The 26,106-nt window shown below is 42.1% G+C and overlaps 1 long non-coding RNA gene across 1 annotated transcript; it reads left to right on the forward strand.

The window, feature by feature from the left end:
• Positions 1-52: 52 nt before the first annotated feature.
• Positions 53-23,311, forward strand: LOC133484556 (uncharacterized). The gene is made up of 4 exons (XR_009790434.1): positions 53-172; positions 20,114-20,179; positions 20,444-20,584; positions 22,240-23,311. It is a non-coding gene; the product is annotated as an uncharacterized LOC133484556 (long non-coding RNA).
• Positions 23,312-26,106: the final 2,795 nt, after the last annotated feature.

The raw sequence follows: 26,106 nt of genomic DNA on the forward strand, positions 1-26,106 counted from the left end.
ACGGGTAGCCTAACAAGCTCATTCTTAGCACCGGGCGCGCTCAACAGGAACTGTATCGAATTTCACTACCGTCGACATTAACCCTTAATGGAGTAACCATTTGTCAGTGCAGACTAAACAGGGTAATTACGAGGCAGCGCGGACTAAATGACACAACGCTTTAATTATTCAGGTAACATTTACTTACTAATGTCACTCAATGTAATCCAGTTTCCGCATTCTCCGACTTGAGAGGCTGCAGGGGTCTTCTACAATGAATTTGACGTATAGTACTTTTTTTTTTTTAATTCATCGAAAATTTCCCGAGGAGAATTGCTCTCATCAACTTTATTCCCTTAAACATACCGATGGATGTAAAGGACATATCACCGTTTTACAGCCTTGTCGTATGTAATGGTCTCCCTCTGGTGGTGCGTTTAATGACCATGCAGCGTCTTTGTGTCAACCTGCAGTAGTCTATCCGTTGTGTATACAGCAGTCACTTTATTAATACAGTGGTTCTCAACTGTTATCCCGCTCAAACCGCAACGTTGCGTCGCGACCCTTATAGAAGTTAAGAACAATAAAGAAAATATATTGTTCAAATAACTTTTCAAAATATACAGGCATATCATATCGTAAAACTACAAATGCTTACATGTTTAAAGTGCCTTTGATAGCACCTTTTTAAGAAACGGAAGATGACCAGCACAACTGCATGTACAAATATGAGAATTACACTATTAAATATTACAACTGCAGAAAATAGCAGCACGGTGGTGAGTGGCTCGCACGTCTGCCTCACAGTTCTGAGGTTTGGGATTCTTGATTCTACGCTCTCTCCTTACTTGCGTGGTGTGTGAGTGTGAGTGTGTGAGAGAGAGAGAGAGCTATTACACATGACTTATTTACATGGTCATATCAGTGTTGACACAGGCCCTTCCTCTCCAGGCTCTCTGAGTTTAATGGCACTGAGTGAAAGGGGGCCTAAACAGATCTGGATGTGAGCTCAAGGATAATGTGACTGATGACTGTAGCATTCCTGTGTGTTTATGTGATGGAGTATCTGTCAGGGTGTATCAAGATTTAAAGGGGACATATTTTGCCAAACCAACTTTTTCTCGTATTTGGGATGTAATGTTGGCTCTATGTTGCCTCAGTAAACGTGAAATATGAATTAAAATTGTCCATGCATTCCTGAGTTCCTGACTTTTTCTGCCGAGAGCCCTGAAATCCGGCACGGTGACCGACTGGAGTGCACATCTGCCTCACAGTTCTGAGGTTGTGGGTTCAAATCCGGCGTCACCTTTGTGGAGTTTGCATGTTCTCTCCATGCCTGCGTGGGTTTTCTCTGGATACTGTGGTTTCCTCCCACATCCCAAAAACATGAGTGGTAGGTCAACTGAAGACTCTAAATTGCCCGTAGGTATGTATGTGAGTGCGAAGGGTTGTTTGTTTATATGTGCCCTGTGATTGGATGGCGACCAGTTCAAGGTGTACCCAGCCTCTCGCTCCAGCACGCCTATGACCATAGTGAGGATAAGCGATACAGAAAATGGATAGATGGATGGAGCCCTGAAATCAGATAATTTGAATTTCTTGAGCCTATCTTCGTCACTAGTGAAGATCTCTGCCTTCTCTTTCCGCTCCCGAGCCAGCGCTGTGAACATAACAAACACGTGTGCTCTCGCAAGTGGGTCTACTACACGGAGGCAACCAATCAAAGAAAAGGGCTTAGCTAAATATGGACAAAGTGGATACAAAACTGGGTCAAACAGAAGTAGCTGTCAGAGGGGCCTTTTCTGGACACTGGTATGCAGAGGTGGGTAGTAAACGCTCTGTTACATTTACTCAAGTAGAATTTTGTATAAATTGTACCTGTCAATGTAGTTGTAGTACTGTATACTTTTTACTTTTACTCAAGTATTTATGTTAAGAAGAAACCGTACTTTCACTCCGTTACAATGATCTAATGTCGCGCACTACTTTTAATTATAATTTTTTTGTTTATTTATCAACTATTTCGTGCACGACATATTTGTTTAGACTATGACTTTAATTTCCGCAGTGGGCACTGTTTGCGGCAATCCAATTTAAGTGCAAGTGACGTTTAAGTCTAGTTCACCAATCAAACGACACAAAGAAGTCACAGGACCTCACACACTGTCTTCTATTGGGCTTCCCGGGCATAGGTACTAACAATAGATAAGACAGCCCTGCTAATCAACATGCATACATTGCGACCATGTTGGGAACGTCGGCGTTACCACTGAAGGCAACAGCGCGCGTTATGTGACTACATTTAGACGAAGAAAAACAACAGCTTTGAAAATCTATGGATTGAACTGAAACCCAAGGTCCATAAAAAAAAGCCACGGAACCTTCAAGATTTGAAGACTGCTTGTGTGGAAGAATGGGCCAAAATCACACCAGAGCAATGCATGCGAGTAGTTTCTCCATACAGAAGGCATCACGAAGCTGTCATTGCAAACAAAGGCTTTTGTCCAAAGTATTAAATAAATAACAGTTGGCGTGTTCAATACTTTTTCTCGGTGTCATTTCAGATTATTACAAAACATAATTTCTAAGCTTATTTGTTCTACAAGTACTTTCTTTGTATGTTTGGATTACTTGGGTTGTTCCCAACATCTGGTGAAATGTTTATGTCAATAGCACCTTTGGAAATATATTTAATGAGAAAAATGGTGAGGTGTTAAATACTTATTTCAGCCACTGTACATGTGAGCTACATGTAATAAAAATACAATTACTTACACACCCTGCACATACATACATAGAGTAAAATCATTTTAAAATTACCATCTGTAAATCCAAATTACAGCAAAAGCATTAGCCATTAAAAATGTGGTTTATTTCTCTATTGCCACGCCCCGGTGTTAATTATTTTTGTGCAATTTGGGTATCTGTGTTTGCAGGTTGTTTAATTTGTTCAGTGTCATGTAAACACATGTAATCACACATGTACATGTAAATAGAGCATTCCCAAAAATCTGATATCGGCATGAAACTGGAATTGTCTATTTGGACCTGCCGTTTGAATCCAATATCTTGCGAAGATACAACGATGAGTCGACACATTTTGTTGTTTCTAAACAAATTATTAGAGTGCTTTAAGTCTCTGTTAAGCAGAAAATAAATGTTTTCTAAATTTGACACACCACAGAGAATAGTGTTGCTAACAACCCTGTTGAATTTGATTGATCAAAGAATTGCCAAGTATATAAAATGAGGCTTCAAAATATCGTGAAAAGTCAAGCCATACTCTCTGCTCTCAAACACTGTGTGCATGTCTGCTGAATGCGCAAAAACACTCCACTCAACTGTCAATCAAATATCAGTATTACAAGTTTTTGCCGTGAAAATATACTTTCTTAAGGCCTGTAGTGGCTGGAATATATCCCATCAAGGCGTCGTGGGGCTTTCCGCGCCACGACACAAGGCGCTGTAAATGCTGGCTTTCCCGTGAGACTTTTTTCCTCTTCACTCTTCCACCTTCTCTGTGACTTGCGCACACTCGTGGCTGAAAAGAAGGCGCTCTAAAGCAGCCACGCCAGTGGACTGTCTGAGGCAATTATCAACAATTATCTTTAAAAATGTATAATATATTTAGAAACAAGTCTCTGAATTCAGTTTACAGGGTCTTTTACTTCTTTTTACACTTGTATGACAATTGGACCCTCCAACAGATACAGTATTTCTATTTCCATTATATTTGTATGGGAAACACAAAAAAATCTGAGGTGTGTCCCAGAACAGCTTTTGTTCGACCACCGCTCTTTCCACTTACAGTTGACATGAAAGGGAGGAAAGAGTCCTCCCAGGGGTCACTCTGAGCTTTGTGTGCTGTCTCTCACAATATCATGTTTTGTCACAAGTCACAGCATCCGAAGGAGTACCTTCTTCTCCTGCTTTCATGTTTTATTTAGAATAGAGCCATGCTCAGAGAGTGCTGCTAACTCACTAAATGTGATTTGTCGCAGCATCGCTTCTCCCCCATTTTCCCTGGGTTCCTATCCCCCCTTTGTTTTTGATCATCTGTCTGCCGTATGTGAAGATGTGCGTCAGAGGGGATTGGTGTGTCTTTTTGGGAGTTTAATTTGAATGCGACATCAGTCAAAATGTGTAATCCTCACACAGCACTTTGGTGCAGATTAACTGCAAATAAGGCAGCAGTTATAGGTGCGTCAAGCCCTTTAGGGACATTGTCGAGAGATGCGTTAGGAGTTGTTGTTTGAAGGAAAACAGCAATCTTGCTAAACTGGCTAGACTGGAATTTCTGTAGTTCTTTTGTGTCTAAACGGGCAGACTCCTTTTATGCGGGCGAGGTGTCCACTCCCAGTGTTAGTCGACAACTCCACAGTGACGCATTAATGGCTCTCAGTGTGCTGACCTACTCAGTTCTGACTGCCTGAAAGCCCGGCAAATGTAATTCAGGACAAAAAATGCATGCAAAGCAGCAGGCAGCATCCACAGCACATGCTTATTTAAAACATTCACTCATAAAGCTACTTTGCTATTCTTCCACCCACAGTTTGCTCTTCCTGGTCGTCTTCTGCCAGTAGATTGAATCCTATAAATATTTTATATTTGATAAATAAATGAAACAACCTCTTTTCGTACTTCTGGGTAGAGTTGCTACCCTACCTACGTTGGCACAAACTTGTCTGGCCCAAGACAGTTTTGAGACATTATTGAGGTTGTAACCACGGTATTCTCTATTTTATCACTAGCCTATGAAAGAAGCTACAATGAGTAATGAGTAAAATAGTGGACTCCCTTCCCATCATGGGATTAATGACCTCCGTTAATGACCCCTTCCAGCCTGTTGTGTCCCACTCACATGCTCACTTGGGACGTGAGCTATTTACTGCTGTCTTGTGCAGCTGCAGCACTGTGGGTCATGTGACGTTGCACGTCGCTCTCGTGTGGATGTGCTTAGGTAACTCATGCTAACAAAAAAAAAAACGCAGGACTGTGAGGCGGGCGGGGCCTCATCCTCGGCTAAACTACACCTGAGCCAGTTGAAGCCTCCCTGTTGCGTGGAATTCACTAGCGTTGTCTGCAGGAAACAACAACAGCGCTCAAGTGTTTTGATATGCAAATTCTCCAGCAGCTGTTTGAGTTGGAGATGTGCATTAGGGAAACTAAAAATAGGATCCACACACCTCTGAGACAGCTGCCTTTCTCTACATTTTGCATCTCTCTATCACTCTACCTCTTGCTCTCTCTTTCCATCTCCAGAACCTCTCTGAGTGCTTGTTGTTGCCCCTTCTCTTATTCTCTCTCCTCCAACCTTTCCCGCTGGTCATAAGTCAGACTGTGTGTGTCTAGCCATGCAGTTCTCTCCTGGCATAAAAGACTTGAAACGCAATACCACTTCCCCTCACTGTAGTCCATTATTGAGCCTGATGGGAGACCAGAGCACTCAAACACAAAAATGTGAAGTCTTGCTCCCACGGCCCTGAGATCAAATAATTTGAGAGGCCTCCAGAAAGATGAGAGTTAAGAGTTATTATCATGACTTGTCTGATAACAAATCTTAATTAAAAAAATTAAATCTTTGGCAGGCAATCAAGCTTGCCTTTTGTACAGTATCTTTGGCTTGTTTTTGATTCTCTCTGAACCAAAAAACTGGCTAAGATTTTATAATTACATTTTTTTAAACTTCACTCTGTTCTTTTCTTTGACTATTTTTATTTTTATTATTTGTGTACTACTGTGCACACTTTCTCGAGTGTACCAGTCTCAAACGTATTTCCCTAAGCATTGTTACGTTAATTCATATTATTGTTTGAGCCAGCACCTTTTCTTGTGGTGATGGTCACATCCATTATTGGCACAGGCTGGGCATGGTTTTCACCAATTGATCATTTCAGACACCTATGCACTGGCGTTCCCATGGGCTCACCACCTGTGGGAGGGGCCATAGGGGTCGGGTGCAATGTGAGCTGGGCGATGGCCGAAGGCGGGGACCTTGGCAATCCGATCCCCGGCTACAGAAACTGGCTCTAGGGATGTGGAATGTCACCTCTCTGGCAGGGAAGGAGCCTGAGCTGGTGTGTGAGGTCGAGAAGTTCCGACTAGGTATAGTCGGACTCTCCTCCACCTACAGCTTGGGCTCTGGTACCAGTCCTCTCGATAGGGCTTGGACTCTCTTCCACTCTGGAGTTGCCCACGGTGAGAGGCGGCGGAGCAGGTGTGGGTATACTTATTGCTCTCCGGCTCGGCTCGGTTCACCCCGGTGGACGAGAGGGTAGCCTCCCTCCGCCTTCGGGTGGGGGGACGGGTCCTGCCTGTTGTTTGTGCCTATGCACCAAACAGCAGTTCAGAGTACCCACCCTTTTTGGAGTCCTTGGAGGGGGTCCTGGAGACTCTGGGGACTCCATCGTTCTGCTGGGGGACTTCAATGCTCACGTGGGCAATGACAGTGAGAGCTGGAAGGGCGTGATTGGGAGGGACAGCCCCCCCCGATCAAAACCGGAGCAGTGTTCTGTTATTGGACTTCTGTAATCATCACGGATTGTCCATAACGAACACCATGTTCAAGCATAAGGGTGTCCACACGTGCACTTGGCACCAGGACACCCTAGGTCGCAGTTCGATGATTGACTTTGTGGTCGTGTCATCGGACTTGCGGCCCCATGTCTTGGACACTCGGGGGAAGAGATGGGCGGAGCTGTCAACTGATCACCACCTGGTGGCGAGTTGGCTCCGATGGTGGGCGAAGATGCCGGTCCGACGTGGCAGGCCCAAACGTATTGTGAGGGTCTGCTGGAAACATCTGGCGGAATCCCCTGTCAGAAGGAGTTTCAACTCCCACCTCCGACAGAACTTTGCTCATGTTCGGGGGTAGGCGGGGGACATCGAGTCCGAGTGGATCATGTTCCGCGTCTCCATTGCTGAGGCGGCCGACCGGAGCTGTGGCCGTAAGGTGGTTGGACTTTTACTATTGATGTGTTGTGGTAAAGAAGGAGCTAAGCCGAAAGGCGAAGCTCTCGATTTACCGGTCGATCTACGTTCCTACCCTCACCTATGGTCACGAGCTGTGGGTCATGACCGAAAGAACAAGATCCCAGATACAAGCGGCCGAAATGAGTTTCCTCCGCAGGGTGTCCGGGCTCTCCCTTAGAGATAGGGTGAGAAGCTCGGTCATCCAGGAGGATCTCAGAGTAGAGCCACTGCTCCTCCACATCGAGAGGAGCCAGATGAGGTGGCGGGGGCATCCGATTGGGATGCCTCCCGGACGCCTCCCCGCTGAGGTGTTCCGGGCACGTTCCACCGGGAGGAGACCCCGGGGACGACCCAGGACACGCTGGAGAGACTACATCCTTTGGCTGGCCTGGGAACGCCTCGGGATCCCCCCGGAAGAGCTGGATGAAGTGGCTGGGGAGGGGGAAGTCTGGGTGTCTCTGCTAAAGCTACTGCCCCCGCGACCCGACCCCGGATAAGCGGTAGAAAATGGATTGATGGATGGATGGGCTGTGCACTGGCGTGGGAGCTCACTGGGACTAAAAGGTAAGTGAGCCACCGATATTTTCTGTTGACTAAATTGTGGAGACAACTGTCAATGAAACGCCACCGAGAGGCTTGAGTAAACTATTAACTGAGACGCATTCCATAAGATTAAGCTGTATCGTGGCGTATCCGTTTCATGTTATTTAATTACATTCTGTTCTCTTCAGTTCGTCCTTATGTTAAACAAATACTGTACCATAAACAAGCATGAGGTGCACTGTTACTATACATTCCTGCAAATTCTACAGTTATTTACTACATCCATGCTGTAAAATACTTTAAGGTGATCCCATCCATCCATCCATTTTCTGAGCCGCTTCTCCTCACTAGGGTCGCGGGCATGCTGGAGCCTATCCCAGCTGTCATCGGGCAGGAGGCAGGGTACACCCTGAACTGGTTGCCAGCCAATCGCAGGGCACATAGAAACAAACAACCATACGCGCTCACAGTCATGCCTACGGCCAATTTAGAGTCTCCAATTAATGCATGTTTTGGGGATGTGGGAGGAAACCGGAGTGCCCGGAGAAAACCCACGCAGGCACGGGGAGAACATGCAAACTCCACACAGGCGGGGCCGGGGATTGAACCCGGGTCCTCAGAACTGTGAGGCTGACGCTCTAACCAGTCGCCCACCGTGCCGCCATACTTTAAGGTGATGATACAGTAATTAACTACAGTTTCAACTGCATCATGCGATTTTGGTAGACGTCACACAGAGTTACTGTATTTTGTAATAGAAGCCATGTGACGCCCAGCATGCATTGCGCTGTGAAATGTTGAACTGTTGCCGTAATATAGACGTTAATCCTTAATGTTCATGAACTATCAGTATTAACGTAGCATTAACAATGTGTGTTTACGTTACCCGTAGTTCGTTGAATGTGTGTCTTATTTCTCACTAGAACAAAGAGGTCAGATCATATTTCTCAAATTCTAAAGTCTCTACACTGGCTTCCAGTCAGCTTTAGAGTAGATTTTAAAGTTCTGCTACTGGTCTATAAATTACTAAATGCTAATAGAATATATACCAAGTAGTGCTCTGAGATCTACAGACTCAGGTCAAATAGTGGAGCACAGAGTCCAAACCAAACATGGTGAAGCAGCATTTAGCTATTAGGCTGCACACAAATGGAATACATTGCCAACAGAAGTGACGTCAGCCCCGAGTGGGAATATTTTTAAATCCAGGTTAAAAACCTTTTAGCACATTTCCACTTTTGAATGACATTTCTTGCACTGTACACTATTTTAATTGTACCTTTATTTTTCTCTTTGTTTTAAATGTTTGTAAGCCTTTTTTTTTCTTTGTTTTTAAATCATTTTAATCATGTAAAGCACATTGAGGCATCTTGTGTATGAAATGTGCTTTATAAATAAATTTGCTTTCCTTTGCTTTGCTTTATTTAACTCTGCGGTTACATTTATGTTGCAGTTTGTTCTCATGAAACCCTGACTGTGGGTTGTGTGCAATAGAGTGACATCCCTGTCAGTTCAGATGTGCTAAGTGACGCTAAGCTAACTGTTAGCTGGTGACTTGTCAACTGGAGTAGATACAAGTGTGAACTTCCTTGTGATTACTCAATTTAGCCTACTTTTTCTGCAAGCCAAAAGAACTCCAATTTTCCTTGTATGACTCATCAGCACTACTATGAATAAAAGGATTGATTTAAAAAAGAAAAAAAGTAGTAACTGTCTATGTATAGTGTGTGACGTCAATCAAAAATCCCATGTGTAGTGGAAATTATATTTAATTAAAGTATTGTCACTTTACAGTCTTTTACTGCATGTATGTGTTAAATAACTAGAATTTAGAGCAATGTCTAAGTGTACTGTAATCTACGTTGTCAGCATGGATTCTAATATTCATGGCTCCACAGTGATGAAGCATTTTGATGTAAATTACAAGATATCACAAGAGACACATGCAAGAAAATATGATTTTACAAGAAAGATAATTATCATAAGAATATATTGTGTATGATTACTGAACACGAACAACGTGGCACTGTTGCAGAAAAACTTTGTTGTATATGCTTCTATTATATACAGTACATGTGGATTTGGTATTAGCATTCCATTAGAGGAAGCTCATTGTAGAGGTCAAGAAACAGGAGACAATTGCTGTTTTCACAGTGTCACCTGATTCAGGTAAGCTAATCAATTAGCATTGTGCAAATAATGATTCACAGCTAGTGTACGATGTATCAAGTGGTGCATGACTCTCGAATCCAATCTAGACTACTTACTTCCCACTTTTTTTTTTACAGTACTTTAGTGGCAACAGTGTTGCCAGTATGTTACTGTAAATGGAAGTTTGTTGAAGGTACTGTAAAATCAAGACACACACAGCTTCACACTGCTCCTGTTCTTCTTCCACACAGAGACTCAGCCAGAGCTGTTATGTTGTAAGCAATGCTCTTATTTTGATGTGCACTTGTGTCTAATAAGTGATGCCAATGGGCAACCTACTTCCGCATTCATAAAAACGGGTCGAAGCACTTCCTCCCGGTTCGGGTGAGTAGCGAAGGGAGCCGTGACAAAGCAACCGTAGGGACTTTTAATGTCTTTTACACTGTGTTTTTTATGTCACCACAGAGCCACCAAAGATTACAGTATCCAATGTTTAGGCTTCGTTCGTGTTTATACATATCAGATCATATTTGTATAAATAAATGATATACTGTACATGTATTTAACTTTTGTCTGAAGACATCAGCCATAAAGAAAACAAAATTCGAGCAAGTTCTGCTTCAAACAATTATCTAATCAAACCATAGTCATCCTCCTTAGTGTAACATACGCAGGAAGTCAGTTATCCTGTTTTCCGGGTTTGGACTCGTGACGTTCCGCATATAGCGGATTTAGCGACTTCTGTGACCCCTCTAGCGACTACTGTATTAAAATAAAAATAACTCGCAACAATGCTAACCGTGGTCTTAATGTTAGCAACATTCTTATTTTGTGCATGGTTCAGATGAGAGTGGAATTTGTCTTGATCATGATTTGGGATTCCCAACTTGGAGTGGCAAATTATGTGAGTTAGTGGTTGGTTCTCAAAATGTCAGCACAAAAAACTGATGCAAAGTGTAGACATGTTTTTTGTAAATGTGATGAAATGATGAAATAGTGACGTCAGAATCATCTTTATTTGCTAAGTATGTCAAAAACACACAAGGAATTTGTCTCCGGCAGTTGGAGCCGCTCTAGTATGACAATAGACAGCCACTGTGACAAAGTACTGGATACTTTTAGGACATAAAAACACACGGAGAGTCATTGAGCAATGAAAGGTAATGTGGTAATGCTGATACAGTGACAATTGTGCAAATGATGCAGAGTCCTCAAGCCATTTAGAGCAGTTTGATGTGACTAATAGTGCAATAACCTGGTGCAGTGATAATTATGCAAATGGTGCAGAGTCCTCAAGAAATGTAAGCAGTTTAAAGTGACTAGTAGTGCGATAATGTGGAATACTGACAATTGTGCAGATAGTTCTGAAGCACATGAGTGGCCAGTATTGGTCAACAAAAGATATGCAAATAGTGCAGAGTGACGTGACAACTACAGTGAGTGCACGAATAATGTAGTAGTGTCTCAACATGTGCAAAATTGGCAGCATGTTACAATGGAATTGTGAGTTAACTGTTTAAGAAGTTAATGTTGGCCTCACACAGAGACTGTTATTCCCAGGAACTTGAAGTTTTCGACAGTTGAACAATGGAAGTTGGACAGCGTGAGGGGTAGCTGTGGCAAAGGATGCTTCCTGAAGTCCACAATCATCTCTACAGTCTTGAGCGTGTTCATCTCCAGGTTGTGTCGGCCGCACCACAGCTCGAGCCGTTCGAGTTCCTGTCGATACGCAGACTCGTCACTGTCGTTGATGAGGCCGATGACTGTGGTGTTGTCTGGAAACTTAAGGAATTTGATAGCCAGCTGCGTTGAGGTGCAGTCGTTCATGTAGAGAGAGAAGATGATCAGAGAGAGGACTCATCCTAGGGTTGCTCCAGTGCTGATGGTGCGTGTGGAAGAGGTGGTGTCCCCCAGCCTCACCTGCGGTGTCCTGCCCGTCAGGAAGCTGTAAATTGGCAGGCGAGATGCTGAGCTTGAGAAGCTTGGAGGAGAGGAGTTCGGGGATGATGGTGTTGAATGCAGAGCTGAACTCCATGAATAGGATCCTCGCGTAGGTCCGTACGCCATCGAGGTGTTCTAGGATGAAATGCAGTCCTATGTTGACCGCCTCATCCACAGACCTGTTTGCTCCCTAGGCAAACTGCAGGGGGTACAGCAGGGGTCCTGTGATGCTCTTGAGGATTGTCCACCACGTTCAAAAGACTTGATGACCACAGATGTCAGGGCGACAGGTCTGTAGTCATTCAGACCCGAGTTTGCAGGTTTCTTGGGGACTGGGATGATGGTTTGAAAACAGGATGATACTTCACACAGTTTCAGAGATCAATTAAAGATCTTTGTGAAGACTGGAGTGAGCTGGTCTTCACAGACTTTGAGGCAGAATGTGGACACAAGGTCTGGGCCAGCCGCTTTGTTGATCTTTTGTTGTTTGAAGCTACATCTCACATCCTCTTCGTGGATGGACAATGCGGAAGGGGGAGTCAGAGGCGTGATGGTGGTCGTCGGTGGTGACTTTTCAAAGCTGTAATTGAAGGTTTCCAAGTTGTCAGTCAGTCCTTTATTGTTTTCCGCTTGGGGGGATGGTCGCTTGTAGTTGGTTAGCGATCGTAATCCTTGCCGGACTGACACGGAGTCGCACTGACGTACATGTCTATATAAAGATTTTTTATGTGACTGCTTATAATTTTGTTTACCATTTATATTTCCTAATTATAAAGTATACCATGTCTATATAAGTAGCAGCTTATTAAATCAATACAATTTACTCCTTTAATTAAAAACATTCAACTAATATAGAACGCAGATGAGGTTAGCATATTGGTGTGGCCCACTGCAACGAAAATGAATTGCCCACCCCGGCTCTAAAGAGTGGACTAAGTGCTTATTTTCTTCTATTTTCACTAAGTTATAAGTTTAATAGACAGCGATCATGATTGTTTTATCTCATGGGTGATGTGAACCATTCTGATATATGGATTGTCAAAAACAATGAATACCCTTTGTAATTTGAATGAGACAAAATGAATATTAATAATTTACTATTAATTCATCAATTCCAGTAGTTTGTGTTTTTAAGTGGCCCAAATAATGATGCCTGAATAAATGTACTGGCTGCACTGACACAGACACATGCAAATCGTTCAACAATGTAAACAGGCCAAAACATCACCTGAGCACAACGGCTATGAATGTCATAATTTCTGAAATTGAACACATTATATTCCATGACAATGGTCAACTTCCAATTTGATGGCATTTTAAAACCATTCTTCTACTAGGAAATCATGGAAATAGTAATAATCTGTTCCGTAGGTACAAACTGTAGGCGTCACATCATAAAATCCTTGACTGTACAGGCCAAATTATTGTAAAATAGTCTGAAAAAAGTGAAAGGGTTAGATGATGATGTAGACACACATAATAATAGGGGATGACATAAAATTCATAGACCTCCCTGAGTGAGCATTGGGAGATTTTTTAAGTATGAGGTGACATAGCATCACATGCTTCATAGGTTCCAATATTCTGTGTGTTCAGTGGTCTTAAAAACCTGCATTACAGTAGCAGGATTATTGTGCCATGTGCTGTGTGCACATGACAAAAGTAACTAACGTCTACTCACGGACACATTCACACACACACTAACACAAACACATGCACTCATGCTCTTTGATGTGCTGTTGTGTGTATAATTTCTCTTCAGTGGGCAGATACGTGACATTGTTTGTTCCATGTACGTTTTGGAGCATTTACCTTATGTCCGCAAATAGTGGCAAAGAATGTTTATTTACTCAACCACAGATGGGGGGGATTTGTTTGGGTGGACACATGTATTTGTACATATAGTTGTGCATTTCTGGATTAATAATAGATATTATTACCAGTGTGTGCCCTGCGACTGACTGCCGACCAGTTCAGGATGTAGTTCGCCTTTCGCCCGAAGTCAGCTGGGATAGGCTCCAGCGCCCTGTGACCCTGAACAGGATAAGCGGTGTTGAGAATGGATTATTACCATCCATCCATCCATTTTCTGAGCCACTTCTCCTCAGTAGGGTCGCGGGCGTGCTGGAGCCTATCCCAGCTATCATCGGGCAGGAGGCGGGGGACACCCTGAACTGGTTGCCAGCCAATCGCAGGGCACATACAAACAAACAACCATCCGCACTCACAGTCACACCTACGGGCAATTTAGAGTTGTCGATTAACCTACCATGCATGTTTTTGGGATGTGGGCGGAAACCGGAGTGCCCAGAGAAAACCCACGCAGGCACGGGGAGAACATGCAAACTCCACACAGGCGGGGCCGGGGATTGAACCCCGGTCCTCAGAACTGTGAGGCAGACCCTCTAACCAGTCGTTCACCGTTCCGCTGGATTATTACCAGTGTTTTACAATTTATGTCAAGTAAAAGTAGAGTTTAAAAAACTAAATATAAGGACTATTACATAAAAATGCATTTAACTGAAACAGAGTGGAAAAAATAAGATGTGATCGTATTAGTCTGCTGGAACGCTGATGGTCATTAAAGACGTCTCTTCTACAGTAAGATAATCTTTAATACTGCACTGAAGTCATTTACTCCACATTTGAAGTCCACTGAGAAACTGTTTATGTGCCATGGTAAGTGCTCCTGTTTTGGTTAGCAATTGAGTGCAAATGCATTTATTTGTAAAGCAACTATTAAATGTCTATGTCTAACCAAATTATTAGGTACTACCCATTTTTCCTCATGAGAAAGAAGAGGCATTTTCTAAAGGGACGGAAACTATTTTGAGGAAATACAGGGTGGGTGAAGTAATTTGCTAATTTGAGATATGAATAAATTAAGATCGTATTTTTACATGTTTCTGTCTTGTTTTATACCCTTCAAACCAGATGTTTACATGCACTATATAAAAAGACACTTTTTTTCTCACTGTCTGACATGAAATAACGGATTATGTTGAGAGATGAACATGCGTTAGTCCGAAATTTATATACTGTATTAACCCAAGAACAAAAGCAAAAGACCTTGTAAAGATGCTGGCTGAAGCTGGTAAGAGTGTGTCATTACGCACAGTGAAACGAGTACCTGTACTGTACCGACATGGGCTGAAAGGCCACTCTGCCAGGAAGAAGCCGTTATTCCAAAAGAAACATAAAAAAAGAAAGATTACAATTTGCAAATGCACAAGGGGACAAAGACCTTAACTTTGGAAGACAGGTCCTGTGGTCTGACGAAAATAATATTGATCTGTATGGCCATAATGAGCATTGTTATGTTCGGAAGAGGAAGAAGGAAACTTGCAAGCGAACACCATCCCAACTTTGAAACGGGGATGGCAGCATCATGAGTTGTTTTGCTATAGGAGGGACGGGTGCACTTCACAGAATAGATGGCATCATGAGGAAAGAACATTACGTGGAAATACTGAAGCAACATTTCAAGCAAAGGCAAGGCAGCTTTATTTACATTATATACTGCATGTCATATACAGGGAAACTCAATCTGATTTATGTGATTAAAAAGTAAAAACCATTTCAAACAAAGAGCAAAAGACATTTAAAAGCAAAGTACATAAATAAAAGACATTTTACAAAAATCTTTAAATGAACTTACAGTGTATTTAAATGTTTTAAAAATGATTTTAAAATGCTGTAAAAGAGCTGAGTCGTAAGCATTAGAATAAAGGATAGTTTTTAGCCGGGACTAAAAAACCTTCAGACTTGGGGCTGACTTCACGTCTGTTGGCAATTTATTCCATTGGTGTAGAGCATAACAACTAAATGCTGCTTCACCATGTTTGCTTTGGACTCTGTGCTTCACTGTCTGACCTGAATCTGTAGATCTAGCCCTATTGAGTTTATATTCCATATTCCATTTCTTTAATGTATTCAGGACCTGAACCATTTAAGGCCATGTTATCCCATTCGTGCGTAAGTCTCATTTTTTTACACGCCTGGCTTGCACACGCTTAAGTGACCATATTCTCCCGTACGCTTCAGTCAAAAAAGCGCAGTGCTGCGTGCCTTTTCTGACTGCGCCCATTCCGCCCTCCGTTTAATTCTATCAATTGGCTCACCTTTCGGCCATTTGCGCACTCTGGGAGGACTAACCCTGAAGTGTGGGCGTTCCCTCTCATACCTGGCCGAGCGCATATTCTCCCAAAGACTTAAGCGCGTTTCCTCATCCACACTTGTGGCTGTACTAAGTCTAGTGATGGTGAAACATCACATTGCACATTTTGATTCAGTTAACTGCTCCCATGCACCGCGGACGGTGACGGCCCGCCCAGTGTTAGGGAGGCACTGACCCCTACCCACCGGTAGCCCCCATAACTGCCACTGGTCACTGGTATATTGCCCGTTTTGATTTTTTACGTTACTGTGTCAAAAAACAAAACAGTTTGTCACTAAACAAATGAGAAGAGTTCAGTTGAGCATATCAGCAGGAGCGCACACCACGGGCTGTCATACAAGTCATACAGTGTAAAGACAATGGTACCAAATACGAATGAAATGTATGTAAACTTCTAAACTTAAAGAAAGTAATGACAAATTGTCTATTAAAAAATCTTCTCATTATTCTGCCATTCAGCATACAAATAATCTGCGACCTTAATGTATCTGTCAGTCAGTCTTCAGCAAAATTGGGTGTTGCCACAGGCTTGATTTTAAGTGTGTCAGAAATGACACCAAATGCCATCCAGAGGCCAGCTCATGACTCTGGATATACTGTGGATATAATCCGTATGGAGCACAATAACCGACAAAGTCGCATGACTTCATGTACTCACTAAAGGCTCTTTCAGTTGATGCATACACGCACACACGCACACACACACACACACACACACACACAAATTGCTCACTTGCTGGTGCTTTCTGTGTTTCAGTTAAATTTGTGCAGCACTTGAGCATAAATTTCTAATCATCACTTGTATGTTATTCTCTTTCAAATCTGGGGAGGTCAGAGTCATCGTCTGTTTCATTATTTGTTCAAAGAGGTCTACGTGATCCAGGTTATCCAGGTCACTTAGCACACTTCTTCCTCTTTGACCTTGGAATGCACACTTTGCAAGCCAGATGTCAATATGTCCTGAGGTAAGATTGAATTGTTTGTGTGGCATTAAAACAAATGACAGACAGAGAGGCTGCGCTATGGACATGAGAACAGATGGAATCAGTGTTGCACGTGAGGCTAAGCCTTGCTCCCGCTCTATAAGAGGCTTGTTCCTTCAAAGCAAAGACTCTAATGGCTGTGGATGATAATGGTTGGACCGCAGGCCCTGCCCATGATGTTGACTAATTACCAGCATCCTCATTGAGTCATTGTTCGGCAGACAGCCAGTGATTTGACATCCAAATCAAACCCATTCACCCCAGCTTTTGGGGACAGCGGGATTATTTTTTTAGTTTGTTGCCATGGCAATCAAGTCCATTCCATCCAGGCGTTTTCAGTTGTAGTGAAGGATTAGATGGGCATGTCAGACATCTGTGTCAAATCCCTCTCCAGCTCATTTCAGTCGTTTGTCAGGTTCTTAGATGACTGATGACAGGCTGATACTTCCAAAAGAAGTCAGTTTCTACTTTCGCACTCATATTAAATATTTCCCCTCTCCTGGCTTCCTAATTTGCTGCCTGAGGTGCTCTGGCCTTTGAGGTAAATACCATTTGCTTTGTGGCTGAATGGTTGAATAATGGTGTGAAGTATGGGCTAAATGAGAGTCTGAGGCCAGAAATGGGAGTAATCTGGCCCCTCTTGCCGAGCGGTGACATGGGCCGATGGGGATTGATGAGCAGGCAAACGAGTCAACACTTTCACTGTGGAAAGCAGGACAACATGTTTGGCTTTGTGTTGTTCTCACTTGCTGCTGTTTTAGATTCTCCTCCTGCTCGGAAGAAGAATGTGGGCCATGTTCACAACAGTGAAGAAAACACTGAGAAGAAATGGGTGCTCGTAGACAACAGTAATATATTAGGAGTCTGATGATGATACTTTAACTGCATAAGTGCAATAAAACAATAAGGTTCAAATGGACCTTTTAAGAAAAAAAAATGAATAAAGTAATAAAAGTTTTGGTCCATGTTGAGTTCTTCTGTACAGGGCATCCCAAACGTTACTGTAAACTTCCTTTTTTATATTTCATTCCAGGTGTCATTTGGACAGACTTGAGGCCGTCCGTATTTGACAGTTTAGGCTTTGCAGTATATGTAATCACAGAGGTGGGTAGTAACGTGCTACATTTACTCCATTACGTTTACTCAAGTAACATTTTCCATAAACTGTACTTGTCAGAGTACTTTAAATGCACCGTACTTTTATGTACATAAATACTTTTGAGTATTTATGTGAAGAAGGATCGATACTTTAACTCCGTTACAATGATCGACATGCTGTTCGCTACTTTTATTTATTCATTCTTGCGTGTGCGCGTCTATTTTTAGACTGCTTATAAAAACTGCAATCCCTAAGATCCACGTCTCCTTGAATGATAATTGAAAGAAAATAGAAAAAAGCAAGTGTATTGTACAGTGACCATTTTGGACACCCTGTACAGTTACAAACACACAATTTGAAATAAACATATCTGACTAAGAGAGCGTTTGTCCACTAAGGTAGGCCAAATAACAGGAAATGTACTGACGTTTTGGCAATGGTATGAATCACAAAAACAAAACAAATTACTAGTTCAATCATGTCACACCTTTGCAGCTGCATTAGAAAACTTACTAAAAAATGTTTTATACAGGTATGGTAATCATATACACAATAGGAGACCCTATCCATCCTTCAATGGTACAATGAACACTACACAGGAATATTTATTGGACTCTGTGGTCATTTTTTTTTTTACCTTTTCCAGGGCCAGAAAGGTAAACGAATGTTGCGAGGCTATAAAAATCAACGCCCTAATGAAGCAAGCCATTGCATCCCTGAAACAACTATGTCGTAATGTATTCTGCCTGTAGGTTGTAAAGCTCCCTGGATATATTGGGCTTGTTTTGTAGTATTAAATATTAAAGTCAAAAATACACATGAATTAATAAAGCAATCCAAAGGAGGGAACGCAAACTCATAGTGGCCTGAGGTAAAACCACCATGGATGCACGAGGGACGTAATTTCAAGATAAATCAGGGGAATAACGTCACAGATCCAGAGGGTATCTAGTGAGAGTGGCAGTGAACAGACACAACAACACCGGAGAGGGCAGCACGGTCGTGACATGTTTAGCGCACTGTTGATAATCACAGCAACGGTAGCAGGTCAGCCGATGTGGATGAAGCATGCACACCATCTGTGTGCGACATCTAATCTCTGACAGCTTTAATCTGTCACTCCACGGGCAATTTCAAGGGATTCTTACATGTGTATTAAAGCACTTTTTTTCAAGAAAGAATAACAATATTAAAAATACATTGCTATGTATTGTTTATTATTTGTACAAATGTATTTTTTGAAAAATATGAAATAACAACTTGACTGACTCTGTTCCAGCCCGACTGGGTGGTACATGAACATGGATGCCCACAATACTGTGGCGCGATCACATGTCAGAGAGTCTACTGGAACGCTAATCACAGTTGGTGGTCCTAGCTTGAATGCCACCCTGTGCTACACTCCCGGTTGCCCCTCCAGCACGGCACTGTCTGACTGCATATAATTTAGATGCCAGAAAGCGCCCTTGGCTAATCACCATTAAAAACGTGTAAGGGGAGGTCACACTAATTATTTGCCAGTTTACCCATTTATAATTTCCTTCTGGTTTGAGTGTGTATGTGATTGCATTCTGGTAAACTGACAATCAGATACAGGGTGTTTACAAAGGAGTTCTGTTCCTAAGGTGGCGGGGTAACCTGAATTTTATGGGGTTGGGCTTCCGGAACAATCTATCACTAACATGCGCTAACTCAGCAGAGTCAGAATTACAGTAAATATTCATATGAAAATCACTTCTAGCCCATAAATTTAACGAAAACTCAACTAAAACATGGTAAATAGGATTGTAACTGAGCATGCCTTCTTGTGCTGTGTGACGATGTTTTCTTATGCCGCTGCTTAAACTAGTTTATTGCGTGTCATCCATAACCTCGAATTACGGGAATATGTATATATATTACCACACGAAAGCGATGGCTTAAGTTATTGCCACAAAATGACTTCCAGTAAATATGTTGTGTAGTAATAATTGTACCCCCCGCATGTAAAAAAAAAAGAGAGAAAGAACCGTCCTCAGTGTTTGTGTTACTCCGACGTTCACATCACACATGGCCTGGATGAACGATTTCCTGTAATTAAACCCACCCCTCCTCCTCCCTGTGTTGGTTGCCTTGGAGTCCAATTAAATGCTAATTATTTAATACGGAGATTACCCACCCTATATGCAGGGATTTGTCTGTCATGCATTTTGAGTTAGGTCTTCCCAGGTCCCTTGTTAAATAGCAACACGTTAAAAGTGTGTCTTTATTTTGCTGCGACTCTTACAGCATTCCAAAGAAGGAGAAGCACATGAAGCTATTTGTGGAAGTTTTATCAAGCAGTCCCTCCTCAAGGTAAGATATGCGTTTATAGCCTGCATGACATTGTTGATTAAAAGGAGCGCACACACAGAGTTTGGTGATAACTGTTAATTTTAAGTGTGACGTTAAATTCAAGTCAAAGTTAGCATGTCCTTGTTCACGCCAATGACCTCACATCTGTTTCTGTGTTCATTGTTTGCTATCATTATGACTTTCCCAATTTATGGCATCGGTACGGCTATATTTTAACACCACCCACCCTGCCCCGCAATATACTACTGCTTTGATTTATAACAGCCGGTGTCCTGCTTGGAGAGATGTTCTTCCCACTGATCAGGAGCAGCCATGAGAGGTGATTTATGAGAGCTGGGATTTCCGGTCAGAACAGCCTAATTGAGCGTCTGTATTCTCCTGAGCAGTCCTTGGGAGAAGGAGAAGGTAATGAGGGAGAAAATGACGAGTCAGAGAGACTTTGGTTGTATAGTAAATGAGCCTCGCTACAGCTTCAGAGTGGAGGCATTAAAACAAAGGTCTTTTTTATTATTATTGTTTTTAATACCCCTGCTCAAATGCGGCAGAGCGTCAAGTTCACCTAAGTGACCTTGCAACATTTTTTTTTTTCAACCCACTGTGGACTCTTAGTCCCACAGGAGTCCAGGTGAGTGCAGTGATCTTGCGCTCCCCCAACTGGGGCACTGGGACATTCTGTCTCATTAGGAGCTTTACAGTTACATTTACAACTACACACAAGTCACAAATACTAGAGGTACATTCCATTATTTTCCCTCAATGGTACACTATTGTACCCAAATGGATCATAAGTATACTCCAAAGGTAATGGTTTGTACTCTTTCTAGTTATGGCATCTCTGTAGTGGCATGTGGCTTTCTTTCAAATACAGTAGAACCTTGGATTTCGTGATTTATTAACCACATTGTACAAAAACCAAAGCAATATTTCCCACAGAAAATAATATAAATCCAATTAATTCAGTCAAGAGTCTGGAAACTAGGAGAAAAAAACATACATACAGTGGGTACGGAAAGTATTCAGACCACTTTAAGATTTTCACTCTTTATGTTGCAGTCATTTGCTAAAATCCTTTAAGTTTATTTTTTCCCTCATTAATGTACACACAGCACCCCATATTGACAGAAAAAAACTGAAATGTTGAAATTTTTGCAGATTTATTAAAAAAATAAAAACTGCAATATCACACAGCCATAAGTGTTCAGACCCTTTGCTGTGACATATATATGTATCTTGGGTGCTGTCCATTTCTTCTGATCATCCTTGAGATGGTGCTACACCTTCATTGGAGACCTTACAGCTCACAGTGCATGTCAGAGCAAATGAGAATCATGAGGTCAAAGGAACTGCCTGAAGAGCTCAGAGACAGAATTGTGGCAAGGCACAGATCTTACAAAAATATTTCTGCTGCACTTAAGGTTCCTAAGAGCACAGTGGCCTCCATAAACCTTAAATGGAAGACGTTTGGGACTGGAGCTGCCCGTCTGGCCAAACTTAACAATCGGGGGAGAAGACCATTTTTTTCTGTCAATGCGGGGTGCTGTGTGTACATTAATGAGGGTAAAGTAAACTTAAATGATTTTAGCAAATGGCTGCAATATAACAAAAAGTGAAGAATGTAAGGGAGTCTGAATATTTTCCGTAACCACTGTACAGTGTATAAAGAAAACAGTATGAAATTAATATAAATGACTAGTGAAGTGGATAAATAAAAATTTAACACACACTTTTACCTTAATTGAAGACTGTTAATTATATATGGAAGCCAACGATAAGAAAGGAGCCATTTTCTGTGTTGATTTCTATCATGTTTCTTGCCTACTTTATCACATTAAACAAATTATTTTGGCTTTTATTAACAACTCAAGGCAATAAACCCCCCCGGTCTGCTTGTCAACACACACATACATACTGTACATGTCATGTACTGTATACTAGACACTAGACTTTTACAGTTTGGGAACATAACTACATTATTTGTCCTGGAAAACACTGCTTTCATATTACTATCCCAGTGACGAGTGATTGTAACCATAAGTGTACCAAACTCTATTTTATTACAGATACTGCTCTGCAGAGGGGAGAACTGCTGAATAGATCCACAGTTGCTTCCAGGATACTTAGAGTAATAACTAACGATGAATGCTGGTGTCTGTCTGAGGACTCTGAGGATGTCGATGAGTTTGTGTCAGTGACTGTGACTCTGTGCTGGCGCCAGCGCAGCGAGCTGAGGGTGCACACCGGACGCCAAACAAATGGATCAGCACACTCAGTCCAGGACTGCTGAAGTCAGCACTCAGCACTATAGAGTGACACCTGTCATTGTTGGTGTTTGTGCATGCAATAATGTGAGGAAATAATCACATCCAATATAAGAGTTTTACAAGTGTGCTTCCGGTATTTTATTATTTGTCCTTGACACATAATAGTTTCTCTCTTATTAACTTTTAGAGTGCTTGGACTGAGAAGAAAAGAGCTAGTTAAATAGCTCAGCTTTTTATGCCATCATCACAACGTGTTCCATAGCTACGCGAAGGTTGTGAACTGACTAACAAAATAAATGCTAAATTAGATTATGGTGACAAATGAACAAATACATCTTAACCATATGTGTGTCTTCAAATTACACTCAGAATTTTTGAATGGCAGAAGCTTGCGGTTTTTAGGCTGGCACGAGACACAAGGCATTCACCACAAATCGTTCTTGGAGCTTACAACATCAAACAATTCTGTTAAATAAGACCATGGATGGGGAATATCTTGCTTCTCCAAATCTGTTGTGTCATTGTCATTAATGCTCTCTTGTTCACGTTCCTCCATGTCACTGCTGTCCCTGATTTTTCTGCATTTTTAAGTCCCCAAGATCTCAATCAATCAATCCATCAAAATCTCAACAGCGGTTAACTTTACCTCCCTCTATTTACATCTTTTTATGTCGTGTCATCCGGGAGGTTTTGAGAAAAAAAAAAAAAAGAAGTAGCGAGCCTATTTGGACTAAGTAAGGAGTGGGAATTACATATGTCTGTTTTCAAATGTAGTGAGTAAAAGTAAAGAGTACAGCACAGATGCCTGAAAAAAAATCTTCTTAAATAGAGTAAGAAAGCATTTGTACATTGTTACTTTTGATCACGGATATGGACTCAATGTGGAAAAATAAATCTAAGGCACGTTACAACAGAAGTGTGTGGCACTCGACCCACACTGTTATTCACGAATAAGAACTCAACCCTTGCACTGCCAATAACATAAATCCCGTGCAAGGTCGGGAGCTGTGTGCTGGGAGCTGGAAGACTCAGTGTAAATATTGCTGAGGAGAGTTTGACAGCAATTAAAGTGCTCCTCTTCCCGCCGCGGCACCCTGGCAGGAAGGCCTCATGCAGGATCCGGCTCCCACTCGTCTGGCAGGGTTGATGGTGATGACATTCGTCACTATTTTTTGTCATTGCTTTCCCTGGGTGCATTTGTGAGTTCTTCCACTGGTTCTCCCACACAGTGGACTTGGCAGAATCAGGCCGAAGGGAAAAAAATCTAATAAAACGGTCAATGTACTGAGGCTGTAAATTACCTTCCAATGCACCGTATTCCCGTTAAACATTGTGCAAACATTGTACAATGGAACGCCCAAGGTCAAGCACAACCTGTTCCTGGTGGACAACTTTTTGCCATAGCAAATAATGGAAATGTTCCAGGGTCAAACCTTCCCAATCATCAGAATCAGAATCATCTTTATTGGCCAAGTATGTCCAAAAAAAACACAAGGAATTTGTCTCCGGTAGTTGGAGTCGCTCTAGTACGACGACAGTCAATTGACAGAGAACACTTTTGAGACATAAAGACATTGACAAAATCAGTCACTGGGCAATAAAGGGTTGCTAGTTATCTGGTAATGCCTGTCCAATTTTTTATTTTTTATTTTTTTGACAATTGTGCAAAAAGATGCTGAGTCCTCTAGCACTTAGAGCAGTTTGAATGACTAATATAGCAATAGTGCAAAGGGTGCCGAGACTTCAAGGAGTGTATGCGGTTTTAAGTGACTAGCAGTGTGACAATCTGGGGCATTGTTGATTGTGCAAATGTTGCAGATACTCCTCAGTCAGTGTGCAAATGGGGCAGATGCTGCTCTGGGATGAGTGGCCAGTATTGGTCAACAAAAGATATCCAAATAGTGCAGCGTGGCGAGACTACTAAACGAGTAATGTATAATTGGCCCAACGGAAATGTGACAACAAACTCAAGACGAAAAAATTGGCAGCATGTTGCAATGGAGTTGTAGGTTAGCTGTTTAAAAAGTAGGAGTCCTTTGATCTTTAATGTGTTTAATGAGATGAGATTTGTTCCGGGCAGGTATTTTTTCTTCACGATTGTACGACCACAATCAACATTTTTTTTTTTCATTTCACAGATTAAAAACCCTGTAAAGTGTATTCAGGGATTTGTTTCTAAATACATCATGCATGTTTGAAGATGTGCTTTGGGGGTTGCTAAAACTGGGCCCAGTTACGTACTTGGGCCTTGGCATGAGTCACCCCTCCCCCAATATATAAGAACTTAAGCTCCTTTGTTTAGATCACTGGTTATCTGGCCCAATTGCAAAGTGCAGTTAGCAAGATAGCTATTCCTACAAATAGAAAATGCATAGTCCGCTATCGATTAAGTTTTTGTGGGACATTTGCTTCAGCAGCCACCAAAATGGGCTAGAAATGCCTATGGCACACCATCAAACAACAATATTACTGAAAGTATATATGCAGACTTCGTCACAATTCACTCATAAATTTACTTATTCATCGTGACATCACAGCCTGTTTAGTTCAACACAACACTGATATACTCGCAGGGATTGTCACGCCAACGGGTGGGTACAAAGGTTAATTGTACCTTCTGCCACGGCACGGTGAATGACTGGTTAGAGCGTCTGCCTCACAGTTCTAAGGACCGGGGTTCAATCCCCGGCCTCGCCTGTGTGGAGTTTGCATGTTCTCCCCCTGTCTGCGTGGGTTTTCTCCGGGCACCCCGGTCTCCTCCCACATCCCAAAAACATGCATGGTAGGTTAATTGACAACTCTAAATTGCCCGTAGGTGTGAATGTGAGTGCGGATGTTTGTATCTGCCCTGCGATTGGCTGGCGACCAGTTCAGGGTGTACCCCGCCTCCTGCCCGATGATAGCTGGGATAGGCTCCAGCAGGCCCGCGACCCTAGTGAGGAGAAGCGGCTCAGAAAATGGATGGATGGATGGATGGATGAATGGATGGATGTATCTTCTGCCACCTACTGGAAAAACATCGAATTGAATTTTTCTGCCTGTCACTATATGTCTCTGGCAGAGATAGATGATGAACAAAGATACATTATTGGTAATAAATGAAAAATGTTATCACCAATTTATCACCAATGAATCAATGATTAAAATTGGTACGTGTGCATAAGTGTCAGCATAGCATATTTGATTATCATGATTATAAAATGTGCAAATGACCAAGTTATGAGCCTGAGGAGATAGGCCATATGTCTTTTGTCATTAGTAAGCCACATTCCCATGCACTTCCATTGTGCCCATTCAACTCTGATATGTCAGTCATCTAAATTTAGATGAGTGTGTATGGGGGGGACGTGGGATATTTATGGAGCCCATGCTGCAAGCACTTCATCTGAGAGCTACGATGTTTTTCCACATGAAAGTAATAGGTTGAATAATTCTTTTTTTTTTTTTTTTTTTGCAGCTGCCCAGCTCTGAAATGATCTGGCGCCTTGATGTGCAAATCCAGACAATAGTAGCAATTCTCACCACCACAAAGACACAATGAATTTTTTTTCATAATACAGTTTAATCCCTTCATTCACTGTAAAACAAATACAGTCCCGTTTGCATGGCTTTACATCATTATTCTCGTGAATGTTAGAACAACCATCTTGTCTGGTTGCCTATTTC

Source organism: Phyllopteryx taeniolatus, chromosome 10 (assembly GCF_024500385.1).
Source record: "Phyllopteryx taeniolatus isolate TA_2022b chromosome 10, UOR_Ptae_1.2, whole genome shotgun sequence".
In the NCBI taxonomy this organism is placed as follows: Eukaryota; Metazoa; Chordata; class Actinopteri; order Syngnathiformes; family Syngnathidae; genus Phyllopteryx; species Phyllopteryx taeniolatus.